The sequence below is a fragment of the Leucoraja erinacea genome, chromosome 41 (assembly GCF_028641065.1).
Source record: "Leucoraja erinacea ecotype New England chromosome 41, Leri_hhj_1, whole genome shotgun sequence".
Taxonomy (NCBI): domain Eukaryota; kingdom Metazoa; phylum Chordata; class Chondrichthyes; order Rajiformes; family Rajidae; genus Leucoraja; species Leucoraja erinaceus.
In genome coordinates this window covers 1,190,277-1,203,898 of record NC_073417.1, presented here as the reverse complement: position 1 = coordinate 1,203,898, position 13,622 = coordinate 1,190,277, and the positions used below count along the sequence as shown (strand labels likewise).

The window sequence follows — 13,622 nt, the reverse complement described above, 5'->3', positions numbered from 1 at the left end:
TTGTAAATTTCCCAGTTTCTAGAATTGTGCTATAGTAGGGAGATCGCTGCCAGCGGCAGGTGAAGATTGTTAAGGCTTGGACACGCTGGGTGCGGAAACATGTTCCCTATGTTGGGGGTAGTCCAGAACCAGTGTCCACAGTTTAAGATATGAGTCAGCCAATTTAGAACGGAGACGACGAGGAAAAACACTATTTCTCACAGCGAGCGCGTGATCCTGGGGAATTATCTGCCTCAGAGGGCGGGTGGAGGCCGGTCCTCTGGATACTTTCAAGACAGAGCTAGATAGGGCTCTTAAAGATAGCGGGGTCATAGAAACATAGAAACATAGAAATTAGGTGCAGGAGTAGGCCATTCGGCCCTTCGAGCCTGCACCGCCATTCAATATGATCATGGATGATCATCCAACTCAGTATCCCGTACCTGCCTTCTCTCCATACCCCCTGATCCCCTTAACCACAAGGGCCACATCTAACTCCCTCTTAAATATAGCCAATGAACTGGCCTCAACTACCCGTGGCAGAGAGTTCCAGAGATTCACCACTCTCTGTGTGAAAAAAGTTCTTCTCATCTCGGTTTTTTTAAAAGGATTTCCCCCTTATCCTTAAGCTGTGACCCCTTGTCCTGGACTTCCCTAACATCGGAACAATCTTCCTGCATCTAGCCTGTCCAACCCCTTAAGAATTTTGTAAGTCTAGGGTCAGGGGATATGGGGGGAAGGCAAGAACGGGGTACTGATTGGGGATGATCAGCCATGATCACATTGAATGGCGGTGCTGGCTCGAAGGGCCAAATGGCCTACTCCTGCACCTATTGTCTATTGTCTATTTTCTATTGCTTCCAACTGATGCACTCTATCAGGTGGCAAGTAACAAGTGCAGTTTAGCTGAATGAGTCCTGCACTGTGGATCTGAAGTACCGATTCATGGCTTGGCACTCCTTCTTGGACCTTCACTTGATTGCCATGGCAACCATTTCCACTGCAACTTGATGAATGGCGTGGAATTATATTTACAGAGTTGTAATGGAGTTAGTACACTCTGTGATCTCTTTAATCAGCCGACTTTAATCTGACAACAAATCTTTGTTTGTCTCCTCCCCTCCTCCCTCATTCACATTTCCAGTTTACCATTAAAGGCCCTGTTCCACTGTACAAGTTTGCCCAAGAGCTCTCCAGAGTTAAAAAAAAATCAAACTCGTGGTAAGCACGGAGAATGAACGTGGCGGGTACGTCGGAGCTCGGGGACGTGACTTAGCGCTAACGGCAGGTACTCGGGAAGACTCGCTAACGGAAGGTAAGCACGGAGAGACTCGTGAAGATTTTTCAACATGTTGATAAATGTCCACGAGAGCCCCGAGTACCGACGGGTGGCCATTACCGTAAATCTCCGAGTTCGAATCAGGGGAGACTCGGGGAGAACTCTTGAATTACCTCGTACAGTGGAACAGGCCCTTAAGAGTTTAAGAAAGAACTGCAGATGCTGGAAAAATCGAAGGTAGACAAAAAATGCTGGAGAAAGTCAGCGGGTGAGGCAGCATCTATGGAGCGAAGGAATGGGTGACGTTTCGGGTCTCGACCCGAAACGTCACCCATTCTTTCACTCCATAGATGCTGCCTCACAAGTCAAGTCAAGTCCACTTTATTTGGCACATACACATGCAAGATGTGCAGAGAAATGAAAGTGACAATGCCTGCGGTTTGTGCAAAACAACTACAGAACTGAACAGAACAGAATCAGTATTTACATGTTAGAAAAAAAACAACAATCTTAAGAAGACACAACACAACAGTAAATGAGTCCCTGGTGAGAGCAGAGTTTACAGTCCTGATGGCCTGTGGGAAGAAGCTCCGTCTCAGCCTCTGTTTCCACAGCATGACAGCGGAGGCGTTTGCCTGACTGTAGCAGCTGGAACTGTCCGTTGCTGGGGTGGTAGGGGTCCCTCATAATGTTGCTGGCTCGGGATCTGCACCTTCTGGTGTATAGGAGGACTCAAATGTCTGGTTAAAAGGAATAAAATATAGGAGCAAAGAGGTCCTTCTGCAGTTGTACAGGACCCCAGTGAGACCACACCTGGAGTATTGTGTACAGTTTTGGTCCCCTAATTTGAGGAAGCACATTCTTGCTATTGAGGGAGCGCAGCGTAGGTTCACAAGGTTAATTCCCGGGATGGCGGGACTGTCATATGCTGAGAGAATGGAGCGGCTGGGCTTGTACACTCTGGAGTTTAGAAGGATGAGAGAGGATCTTATTGAAACATATGAGATTAGATTTGGACACGCTAGCGGCAGGAAACATGTACCTGATGTTGACAGAGTCCAGAACCAGAGGCCACACAGTTTAAGCATAGGGGGTAAGCCATTTAGAACGGAGACGAGGAAAACTTTTTTCTCACAGAGAGTTGTGAGTCTGTGGAATTCTCTGCCTCAGAGGGCGGTGGAGGCCAGTTCTCTGGATGCTTTCAAGAGAGAGCTAGATAGGGCTCTTAAAGATAGTGGAGTCAGGGGATATGGGGAGAAGGCAGGAATGTGGATGATCAGCCATGATCACATGATCATATTGAATGGCGGTGCTGGCTCGAAGGACCGAATGGCCTACTCCTGCATCTATTGTCTATTGTTGACTGATTCTCCTTCCCACAGGTAACTTGGGTGAGTTCACATTTAGCACAGCGTGCTTAATTGGTTCATTGCCCTGGCCATATCACCCAGAACCACTTAGTATTATCGGGAGCCTGAACACTGAATGGGGTCAAACACAGAGTCTCATAAATTATAAAAGTCAACTGCTATAGATAGCAGCAAATCACACGTCAACCGTCACAGATTCACAGAACAGGAATAGTTCCCTTTAGTTTACAGATACAGCGCGGAAACAGGCCCTTCGGCCCATAGAGTCTGTACTGACCAGCGATCCCCACACACTAACACTATCCTACACACACAGGGGACAATTTACATCTGAGATTCCTTGTGTCTACACTTTCTGGGGTCTATGTTTCTTTGATTGAGTGAGGGTAACAGTCCCCGTGACCTGCGTGCGATTTGTCCGAGTTCTTTGGTTTCCTCCCAAACTCCAAAGACCTCCAGGTTTGTAGGTTGATTGGCTAAGTATACGTGTAAATTTTCGCTAGAGTGTGTTCTTCCAACATCCATCAGGCTATTAAACACTACAACCTCATAAGCTATGAACTACAATAGATTATTATTATTATTATTATTATTATTATTATTATTATTATTATTATAATTCTTAGACCGTGGGTGTCTCCAGGGTTGGAGGATGCCTGTGCGTGACTTTGTTTAACGTGGGGAGACTGGTGCACAGACAGCCACCCCACGGTCCTTGACAGATCTGGGTCAGGATCCAGTGGCATGGAGTCCTAGACGACCCTTTTCTGCCGCAGCCTTCATCCGCCTTCCCAGCCGTTGTGACGCTCCACTAAGGTTCTGGACTCCCCCAACATCAGGAACATTTTTCCTGCATCTGCCTCGTCCAGTCCTTTTGTAATTTTGTAATATTAAACGTTTCTATAAGATCCCCTACTTATGAGATCACCATATAAGTAATTATACGTTTACAAATAAGAATTGTATCTGATTTTTCCCGCCACAATGTTTTGAGTTTCATAGCCCTGGCTTCAATCATCCGTGTCCAATTCTCTTCAAGACCCTCCTCAATCTTCGCAGCCACTCTTTTCGCAAGTGGACGGCTTATCTTTTAAGGGCCTGTCCCACTTGCCGTTTTTTTTCGTCGACTGCCGACATCATTGACTGACATATCCGGTCACCGAAAAATTCGCAGCGTGATGACGTAGTGACGCGCGGTGTTTTTTCAAGCGTCGCCATGTTTTTTTCGTCGCCGCTGGGTTTTGAAATGTTCAAAATCTTTTGGCGACCCTGATATGACGCCGGCAGTTGCCGAAAAAAAATCGCCAAGTGGGACAGGCCCTTAAGTCACCTGTACTCAAGAGTCAAGCGTGTTTTATTGTCATGTGTCCCAGATAGAACAATGACGTTCTTACTCGCAGCGGCACAACAGAATATGGAAACATAGTACATGGTAAACATTATAATACACAAGGTAACAAAGTTCAGTGTGTTTATGTATACATGTACTCACATAAACGATGGAACTTTTACTTCACATTTATTATATTGTTTACAGTACTATGTTTACATACTGTATGCTGTACAGCAAGTAAGAAATTCATATATATATAGAGAGAGATATATAGGTAGTCACAAAATGCTGGAGTAACTCAGCGAGTGAGGCAGCATCTATGGAGAGAAGGAAGGGGTGATGTTTTGTGTCTAGACTCTTCTACGGACCCGAAAACTCTCCCATTCCTTCTCTCACAGATGCTGTTACTCCAGCATTTTGTGCCACCTTCGATTTTACCAGCTTCTGCAGTTCTTTCTTATACATATAGATATATCTTCTATATATTACTAAAAGTCTGATCTTGACCACTTCCTGTTGGCCTGTATATTGATTTTAGAAAAAACGCTGCCCCTTACGGCTGTGATTTTTGGCCATCTTATTCAGAGTCCCCTTCCACTGCACAGGACAAAAGGATTTTTCCAATCGATCAAAAATAAAAGAGTTATTAGTGTTTATAAAATGTTGAGATTCTCTCTCCTGAAGGCCATGCCCCTGCCAGAGGGACTATGAAACCCAGACGTCTTGAGTGCCTCACTCAGTCTCTGCAAGAAGGTGGAGCAAGAGGGTCATGTCTCTCAGTCTGAGCTGTGAATAACATTGAACACATGTCTACTAAACTGTGAGTAGTTTTACTGACCTGTCAGTGCCCTTAATGTGGTTTGAAAATATAATTTGGAAATGCGGAAGCTGTGTTGCCTTTGGTTTGGAAATGCTAAAGGGCCTGTCCCATGAGCATTCGACTCCATGCGGCAAGCACGACCTAACGTGGTCGCTTGAGACGTACGGCCTCGCGGGGTCAGTCCCACTTCGATTGCCGGAGCCATATGGAGTTGTGCGGAGCTGGTCCTGACATCGTGCGGGGCTCCGAAAAACTGACTGTGTTCATAAAATCCACGCGGCAACGGCCTGCCGGCCCGCAGCACCCTTGTTGCCGTACGCACTGCCTTGACGGGCGCGTGCGTCACGACGCAGTACACAGCGTCTTGATGCCGTAAGTCACGCGCGAGCTTCCCGCGGACTTTGCTCGAACTTCACGTCACTCACTCGACCTCCGCGCGGCCCCCGCTTCTGGTTTGGTCGCGCTCGCCACATGCAGGTGCATGCTGGTGGGACAGGCCCTGTATGGGGATCACTCAACCTCCGCGCGGCCCCCGCTTCTGGTTTGGTCGGGCTCGCCACATGCAGGTCGCATGCTCATGGGACAGGCCCTTAAAGCTGTGTTGCCTTTGGTTTGGAAATGCTAAAGCTGTGTTGTCTTGGGTTTGGAAGTGCTAGAGCTGTGTTGCCTAATTAAAGTTGCCTTGCATAATTAAAGTTGCCTTGCCTAATTAAAGTTGTCTTGCCTAATTAAAGTTGCCTTGCCTAATTAAAGTTGCCTGGCCGAATAAAAGTTGCCTTACCTAATTAAAGTTGCCTTGCCTAATTAAAGTTGTCTTGCCTAATTAAAGTTGCCTTGCCGAATAAATGTTGCCTTGCCTTCTATATAATGAAAAGTCTAATCTTGACCACTTCCTGTTTGAGCTTTATATTGATTTTAGAAAAAACGTTACCACGTACGGCTATGATTTTTTGCCATTTTACTCGGAGTCCCCCTCTTTCATCAGGTGCCGAGGATTTTTCCCATCGATGAAAAGTAAAAATTTTGAGATTCTCTCTCCTGTCAACCATGCCATGAAGGCCACGCCCCTTCTGGTGAGAGGGGGGAAGGGACTATAAAACCCAGAGTGTGGGCGTGGCTCAGTCTCTGCAAGATGGAGGAGGGAGTGGTCACGACTTGCTGTCTTTAGTGGCTTTGCACCCTACTTGAAATGGTAAGAAACTGCACTTGAATTTAGTGACCTTGCACCCTGCTTGAAATAGAATTTCAAGGATTAGCCGTGAGTCAACTGCCAGCCCACCAGCCGTGAGTGAGTGAGCTGCCAGCACAACAGGCTTGAGTGACTAAGCCGGCAGCCCAAGAATTGTGACTGGGCCATTCAGCCCACAATGTCTATACTAGCCCTCTGGAAACCAGTCCCTTCAGCCCACAACACCCATACTAGTGCTCCAGAAAGCACCCCCCCCCCCCCCCCCTCACTGGCCACCAATATTGGAATTGGTGGAGAGGTGGAATATTGCTTTGGAGGCCCAGCCCTCCCATGTGATGCTGAGACCCAACGGGTCCCACTTAGTCTAGTATATATATATATATATATATATATATATATATATATAAATATATATGTACACACACACACAATAATAGTGCAATAATAACAATAATAGTCTTTGTGGTTCAGAGCTTATTTGAGGTTGTTGTGTTTAATAGCCTGATGGCTGTATGGAAGAAGCTGTTCCTGAACCTGGATGTTACAGTTTGCAGGCTCCTGTACCTGCTTCCTGATGGCAGTGGTGAAATGAGTGCATATTGCCTTCTGAGCCCTGCTTGCCTGGAGTTTCCTCTGTTAAACCTCCTGCAAGGCCCCTGGAGACAATATATTGTTTGCTCTGTTTTACTGCATTAGCGGTGGAAGGTGCGCAAATATTGACCCATTACAAGGACGTTGCCAGGACTCGAGGGCTTGAGATACAGGGAGAGGTTGAGCAGGTTGGGTCTCTATTCCTTGGAGCGCAGGAGGATGAGGGGTGATCTTATAGTGGTGTATAAAATCATGAGAGGAATAGATCGGGTAGACGCACAGAGTCTCTTGCCCAGAGTTGGAGAATCATATCTCTCTAAACCTGTTCTATATGTATATCTGTGCAGGTGGACAAAAATGCTGGAGAAACTCAGCGAGCGGGGCAGCAATCTGTGCAAATTATTTTTAAACGTTGCCTTAATGACTGCCTCAACTATTTCCATCAGCAGTTCGTTCCATACACTCACCACCCTCTGTGTAAAATAGTTGCCCCTCAGGTTCCTATTAAAGCTTTTCTCCCTCACTTTAAACCTATGTCCTCTGGTCCTCGATTCTCCTACTCTGGACGAGAGACTCTGTGGTCTACCCAATCTATTCCTCTCATGATTTTGTACACCTCTATAAGATCACCCCACATCCTCCTGCGCTCCAAGGAACTTCATTGCATCATATTGCATATAATAATAAATTAATCTGAATCTGAATTCACTGTAATATTGGCTGTATTTTGATGTGCCCAACTTGCCCTCATCGGTCAACGTGTCCCATCTACACTAGTCCCACCTGCCTGCATTTGGTCCATATCCCTCTAAAACTGGCCTGTCCATGTTCCTGTCTAAATGTTTCATAAGCATAACTATTGTACCTGCCTCCTCCGTCAGCTCGTTCCATGCACCCACCAACCTTTGTGTGAAAAAAGTAACCCCTCAGATTCCTATTAAATCTCCCCCCCCCCCCCCCCACCCCCACCTTAGACCCATGTCCACTGCCCCTCGATTCACCTACTCTGGGCATGAGACTGTGTGCAAACACAATCTTTGCGTGCTTGTTCAGTTGCAGAAGCACCGAGGCTAATTGCAACGTGTCGTTTCCTCAGCTCACCTCCGCAGCTCCCATCGACATTGTGAATCGCATCAATTAACCCGGCAATTCGACTTCACATAACCTCATAAGTTGCGAGACCAACACTTCACCACATCAGTACAAAATTGATTTTCTGACAACTGAAAACGAGGAAGTGGCAGGGCAGCACGCGAGCGCAGCGGTGAGGCCTGGATCGGGTAGACAGTCCGAATCTTTATCCATGTTAAAGGCAACGTGGGCGGCACGGTGGCGCAGCGGGTAGAGCTGCTGCCTCACAGCGCCAGACGCACCGGTTCCGTCCTCACTACGTCAGGTTGCCAACTTTCTCACTCCCAAATAAGGCACAGAAGGTCAAAATATGGGACAAATTCCCCACGGCAATTCGTTGACCGACTGGGCCGTGGCTGGGTGAATGATGGGTTGGCCCCGGGTGCTGGACTGCACACAGGGCCCAGCCGGCGGGCCAGCTGAGGAGTTCTGGCCCGGCTTGAAGGGCCGAATGGCCTACTCCTGGACCTATTGTCTATTGGAACCAGGCCCTTCAGCCCATCAATAAAATACAATACGATAATGCTGACTGGATGATCAGCCATGATCAAATTGAATGGCGGTGCTGGCTTGAAGGGCTGTGTGGCCTACTCCTGCACCCATTGTCTATTGTCTGTTATCGATTGTGAGTAGTCGCCCAAAGAGTCGTACCTTTTTCTGGTGGCCGCTGGATTTTCAACACGACCTGCTGTGGGTGCCGGCAGTCGCCGAAACAAATCGCGTAAGTGGGACAGGCCCTTTCATGCGTAGTGTTGTGATATTAGTGAAGGCCTATTGAGACCACTTCACACAGCAGTAAAGATTCAACTGCATTGGTGTGGAAATGGGGTGATATAAAAGTTATACTGGAATGCAAATTCCCTTTCCCAAAGGTCAGCAGTCAACTAATTTTTATTTTACAACAATCTGGCAGTTTTATGGATAGTTTGGTGCCAGGTTTTTTTTATATTCCAGCCTTTCAAAGCAATATTCAACTTCCACATTTTAAAAGACATTTGGGCATAACAGGGCTTAAAATACATTGGTACAGATACATGGATAGGAATGATTTAGAGGGATATGGGTCAAACAAAGGCAGGACGTTCTTTTAGGAGGGAGATGAAGAAAGGAGATTGAGAATAGTGAAAAGTTTGGATGGAGTGGATGTGGAGAGGATGCTTCCACTAGTGTGTCAGTCCAGGATCAGAGGGCACAGCCTCAGAATTAAAGGATGTTTCTTTTGGAAGGAAATGAGGAGAAATTTCTTCAGTCAGAGGGTGGTGAATCTGTGGAATTCTTTGCCACAGATGGCTGTGGAGGACAAGTCAGTGGATATGTTTAAGGCAGAGATTGATAGATTCTTGATTACTACGGGTGTCAGAAGTTATGGGGAGAAGGCAGGAGAATGGGATTAGGAAGGAGAGGTAGATCAGCCATGATTGAATGGTGGAGTAGACTTGATGGGCCGAATGGCCTCATTCTACTCCTATCACTTTTGACCTTACTAGGTGGGATTAGTGCAGATTGGGCATCTTGGTTGGCATGGGGAAGTTGGGCTGAAGGGCCTGTTTCCATGCTGTATGACTCTTTCACTATTCCGTAAGTTTCAATGAGGAGGCCCCTCATCGTTGTAAACTCCAGCGAGTACAGGCCCAGCACCGTCAAACGCTCATCATACATTAACCCAATCATTCCTGGGATCATTCTTGTAAACCTCCTCTGGACCCTCTCCAGAGCCAGCACATCCTTCCTCAGATATGGTGCCCAAAACTGTCCGCAATATTCCAAATGCGGCCTGACCAGTGCCTTATAGAGCCTCAGCATTACATCCCTGTTTTTGTATACAAGCCCTCTTGAAATAAATGCTGGCTATTGTATATGTATTTGTGTGTTAATAGGTCTGCATAGCTGCTGCAAGAATTTGATTGTTCCCCTGCCAGTTTAGCTTAATTTAGTTCAGTTTAGTTTAGAGATACAGCGTGGAAACAGGCCCTTCGGCCCACCGATTCCACGCCGACCCAGCGATCCCCGCACATTAACACTATCCTACACACACTAGGGACAATGCAGATTGATACCAAGCCAAACAAACTACAAAACTGTACGTCTTTGGAATGTGGGAGGAAATCAAAGATGTTGGCGTGGAATTATATTTACAGAGTTATAATGGAGTTAGCACACCCTGCGATCTCTTTCATTTACCGTCTAAATCTGACAAAAAATCTTTTATTTCCTTCCTCCTTCATCCACAGTCCCAGTTTCCCATTCAGAGTTTAGTTTAGTTTAGTTTAGAGATACAGCACACACACAGGCCCTTCGGCCCACCGAGTCCGTGCCCACTCGCGATGCCCGCACACTAACACCATCCTACACACAAGGGACAATTTATAATTTTCACCTAAACCAATGAGCCAACACAAGTCTTTGGAGCGTTTAAGAAAGAACTGCAGGTGCAGGAAAAATCGAAGGTAGACAAAAGTGCTGGAGTAACTCAGCGGGTGAGGCAGCATCTATGGAGAGAAACTATTGACTGAAGAAGGGTCTCGACCCGAAACGTCGCCTATTCTTTCGCTCCATAGGTGCTGCCTCACCCGCTGAGTTTCTCCAGCATTTTAGTCCACCTGTTTGGAGTGTGGGAGGAAACCTGAGCACCCGGAGAAAACCCACACACGTCAGGGGTAGAACGTGCAAACTCCGTGCAGACAGCACCCGTAGTCGGGATGGAACCCGGGTCTCTGGCGCTGTGAGCCAGCAGCTCTACCCGCTGCGCCACCGTGCCACAGTACATATGACAATTAAACACCGTGGACTCCTGATGTATGATCACCGGTCCTTCACAGATGTGTCAAGTTCTATCAAGCTAGATGCAGGAAAAATGTTCCCGATGTTGGGCGAGTCCAGAACCAGGGGCCACAGTCTTAGAATAAAGGGGAGGTCATTTAAGACTGAGGTGAGAAAAAACGTTTTCATCCAGAGAGTTGTGAATTTGTGGAATTCCCTGCCATAGAGGGCAGTGGAGGCCAAATCACTGGATGGATTTAAGAGAGAGTTAAATAGAGCTCTAGGGGCTAGTGGACTCAAGGGATATGGGGAGAAGGCAGGCACGGGTTATTGATCACCCATGATCACAATGAATGATGGTGTTGGCTCGAAGGGCCGAATGGCCTCCTCCTGCACCTATTTTCTATGTTTCTATGTTTCTATGTAAACAGATGAAAGAGGAAGCATTGTTAAACTCCTGTCTTTTTATTTATTTAATTAAAAAAACAGATTTGATTGATTCCATAATGTGTTTTATATGAATCTAGTATCTGAAGCCTTCAGAGACCAATGTTAGTAAACTGTCAGATAATATCGGTGTGAAACCTTTTGGTTTCGAGAGATTTAAATGTTATGGTTTTAAGAACACTGACACGCTAATTGCCTGTGAATTCTCTTGTCTTTAAGCTGAAAGGTTCTGTATTAACCGCTGACATTTCATCTCACTGAGATTTCAGCGGAATATGTTCCTTGAACATTCCACCGCCATTTGTCACGGCGGAAGCTGCTCTCAAGGGTCAAAGACTGCGTTGGGTTGGGCAATGGGGATGGGCGTGGGTGCCAGGGGTCGGTCGAGGACGTGCCGCTGAGAGAACAAACGGGGGACGAGGCGCACACCTCACACGCTCTTCGTCGACTCTGTGACTTTAGTTTTCCAGGCCCCCACTCCCTCATCTTCACCATGGACGTCCAGTCACTCTACACCTCCATCCCCCACCAGGAGGGTCTCAAAGCCCTCTGTTTCTTCCTCGACCGCAGAACCAACCAATCCCCGTCTACTGATATTCTCCTCCGCCTAGCGAAGCTGGTCCTTAACCTCAATAACCTCGTTTGGCTCCTCCCATTTCCTCCAAATACAAGGCGTAGCTATGGGCACACGCTACGCCTGCTTCTCTGTAGGGTGCATCAAACAATCCTTGTTCAATACGTACCGTGGCCCCATCCCCGACCTCTACCTCCGCTACATCCATGACTGTATTGGTGCTACCTCCTGCACCCACACACAACTCACTGACTTCATCCATTTCACCACTAACTCCCATCCGGCACTCAAATACACCTGGACCATTTCCGACCTTTCCCTACCATTCCTTGACCTCACTATCTCCATCGCAGGTGATAGACTTCTGACCGACATCCACTATAAACCCACTGACTCCCATGGCTATCTGGATTACATTTCTTCCCACCCTGCTTCCTGTAAGGACTCCATCCCCTGCTCCCAATTCCTCCGTCTATGCCGCATCTGCTCCCAGGATGAGGTGTTCCACAAGGCATCGGAAATGTCCTCATTCTTCAGGGAACAGGGGTTCCCCTCCCACAATATAGATGAGGCTCTCACCAGGGTCTCTTCTATACCCCGTAACACTGTTCTCTCTCCCCACCCCCCCCCCCCCACTCGTAACAAGGGCAGAGTCCCCCTGGTCCTCACCTTTCACCCCACTAGCCGTCACATACAACAAATAATCCTCCATCATTTTCTCCACCTCCAACGTGACCCCACCACTTGCCACATCTTCCCTTCTCCTCCCCTGTCTGCTTTCCGCAGAGACCGCTCCCTTCGTAACTCCCTGGTTAACTCGTCCCTTCACACCCAAACCACCCCCTCTCTCCGGGCACTTTTCCTTGCAACTGCAGAAAATGTTACACTTGTCGCTTTACCTCCCCCCTTGACTCCATTCAAGGACCCAAGCAGTCGTTCCAGGTGCGGCAGAGGTTTACCTGCATCTCCTCCAACCTCATCTATTGCATCCGCTGCTCTAGGTGTCAACTTCTCTACATCGGTGAGACCAAGCGTAGGCTTGGCGATCGCTTCGCCCAACACCTCCGCTCAGTTCGCAATAACCAACCTGATCTCCCGGTGGCTCAGCACTTCAACTCCCCCTCCCATTCCGAATCTGACCTTTCTGTCCTGGGCCTCCTCCATGGCCAGAGTGAGTCCCACCATAAATTGGAGGAGCAGCACCTCATATTTCGCTTGGGCAGTTTGCACCCCAGCGGTATGAACATTGACTTCTCTAATTTCAGGTAGTCTCTACATTCTACTCCCCTTCCCAGCTCTCCCTCAGCCCATTGGTTCCTCCTCGTCCTTTCTTCTTCCCCCCCTTACCATCCTACATCAGTCTGAAGGAGGGTTTCGACCTGAAACGTCGCCTATTTCCTTCGCTCCATAGATGCTGCCTCACCCGCTGAGTTTCTCCTGCATTTTTGTATACCTTAATTTAGTTTCGGTTGGAGATACAGCACGGAAACAGGCCCTTCGGTCCACCAGGTCCATGCCGACCAGCGATCCCACACACTAACACTATCCTACACACACTAAGAACAATTTTTTATATTTACCAAACCAATTAACCTACAAACCTGCACATCTTTGGAGTGTGGGAGGAAACCGAAGGTCTTGGAGAAAACCCATCCAGGTCACGGGGAGAACGTGCAAACTCCGTATAGACAGCACCCGTGGTCTGGATCGAACCCCGGTCTCTGGCGCTGTAAGGTAGCAACAAGGCCCGAAACATCACCTATTCCTTCACTCCAGAAATGCCTCCTGACCAACTGAGTTACAATAGACAATAGGTGTAGGAGTAGGCCATTCGGCCCTTCGAGCCAGCACCACCATTCAATGTGATCATGGCTGATCATCCCCAATCAGTACCCCGTTCCTGCCTTCTCCACACATCCCCTGACTCCATTATCATTAAGAGCTCTATCTAACCCTCTCTTGAAAGCATCCAGAGAACCAGCCTCCACCGCCCTCTGAGGCAGAGAATTCCACAGACTCACCACTCTCTGTGTGAAAAAGTGTTTACTCGTCTCCGTTCTAAATGGCTTGCCCCTTATTCTTAAACTGTGGCCCCTGGTTCTGGACTCCCCTAACATTGGGAACATGTTTCCTGCCTCTAACGTGTCCA

At 47.7% G+C, this 13,622-nt stretch overlaps 1 protein-coding gene across 1 annotated transcript in view; it reads right to left on the bottom strand.

The window, feature by feature from the left end:
- The window catches only part of LOC129714799 (teneurin-3), a 133,922-nt gene that overhangs the window by 26,415 nt on the left and 93,885 nt on the right, over positions 1–13,622 (bottom strand). The window lies entirely within an intron of this gene.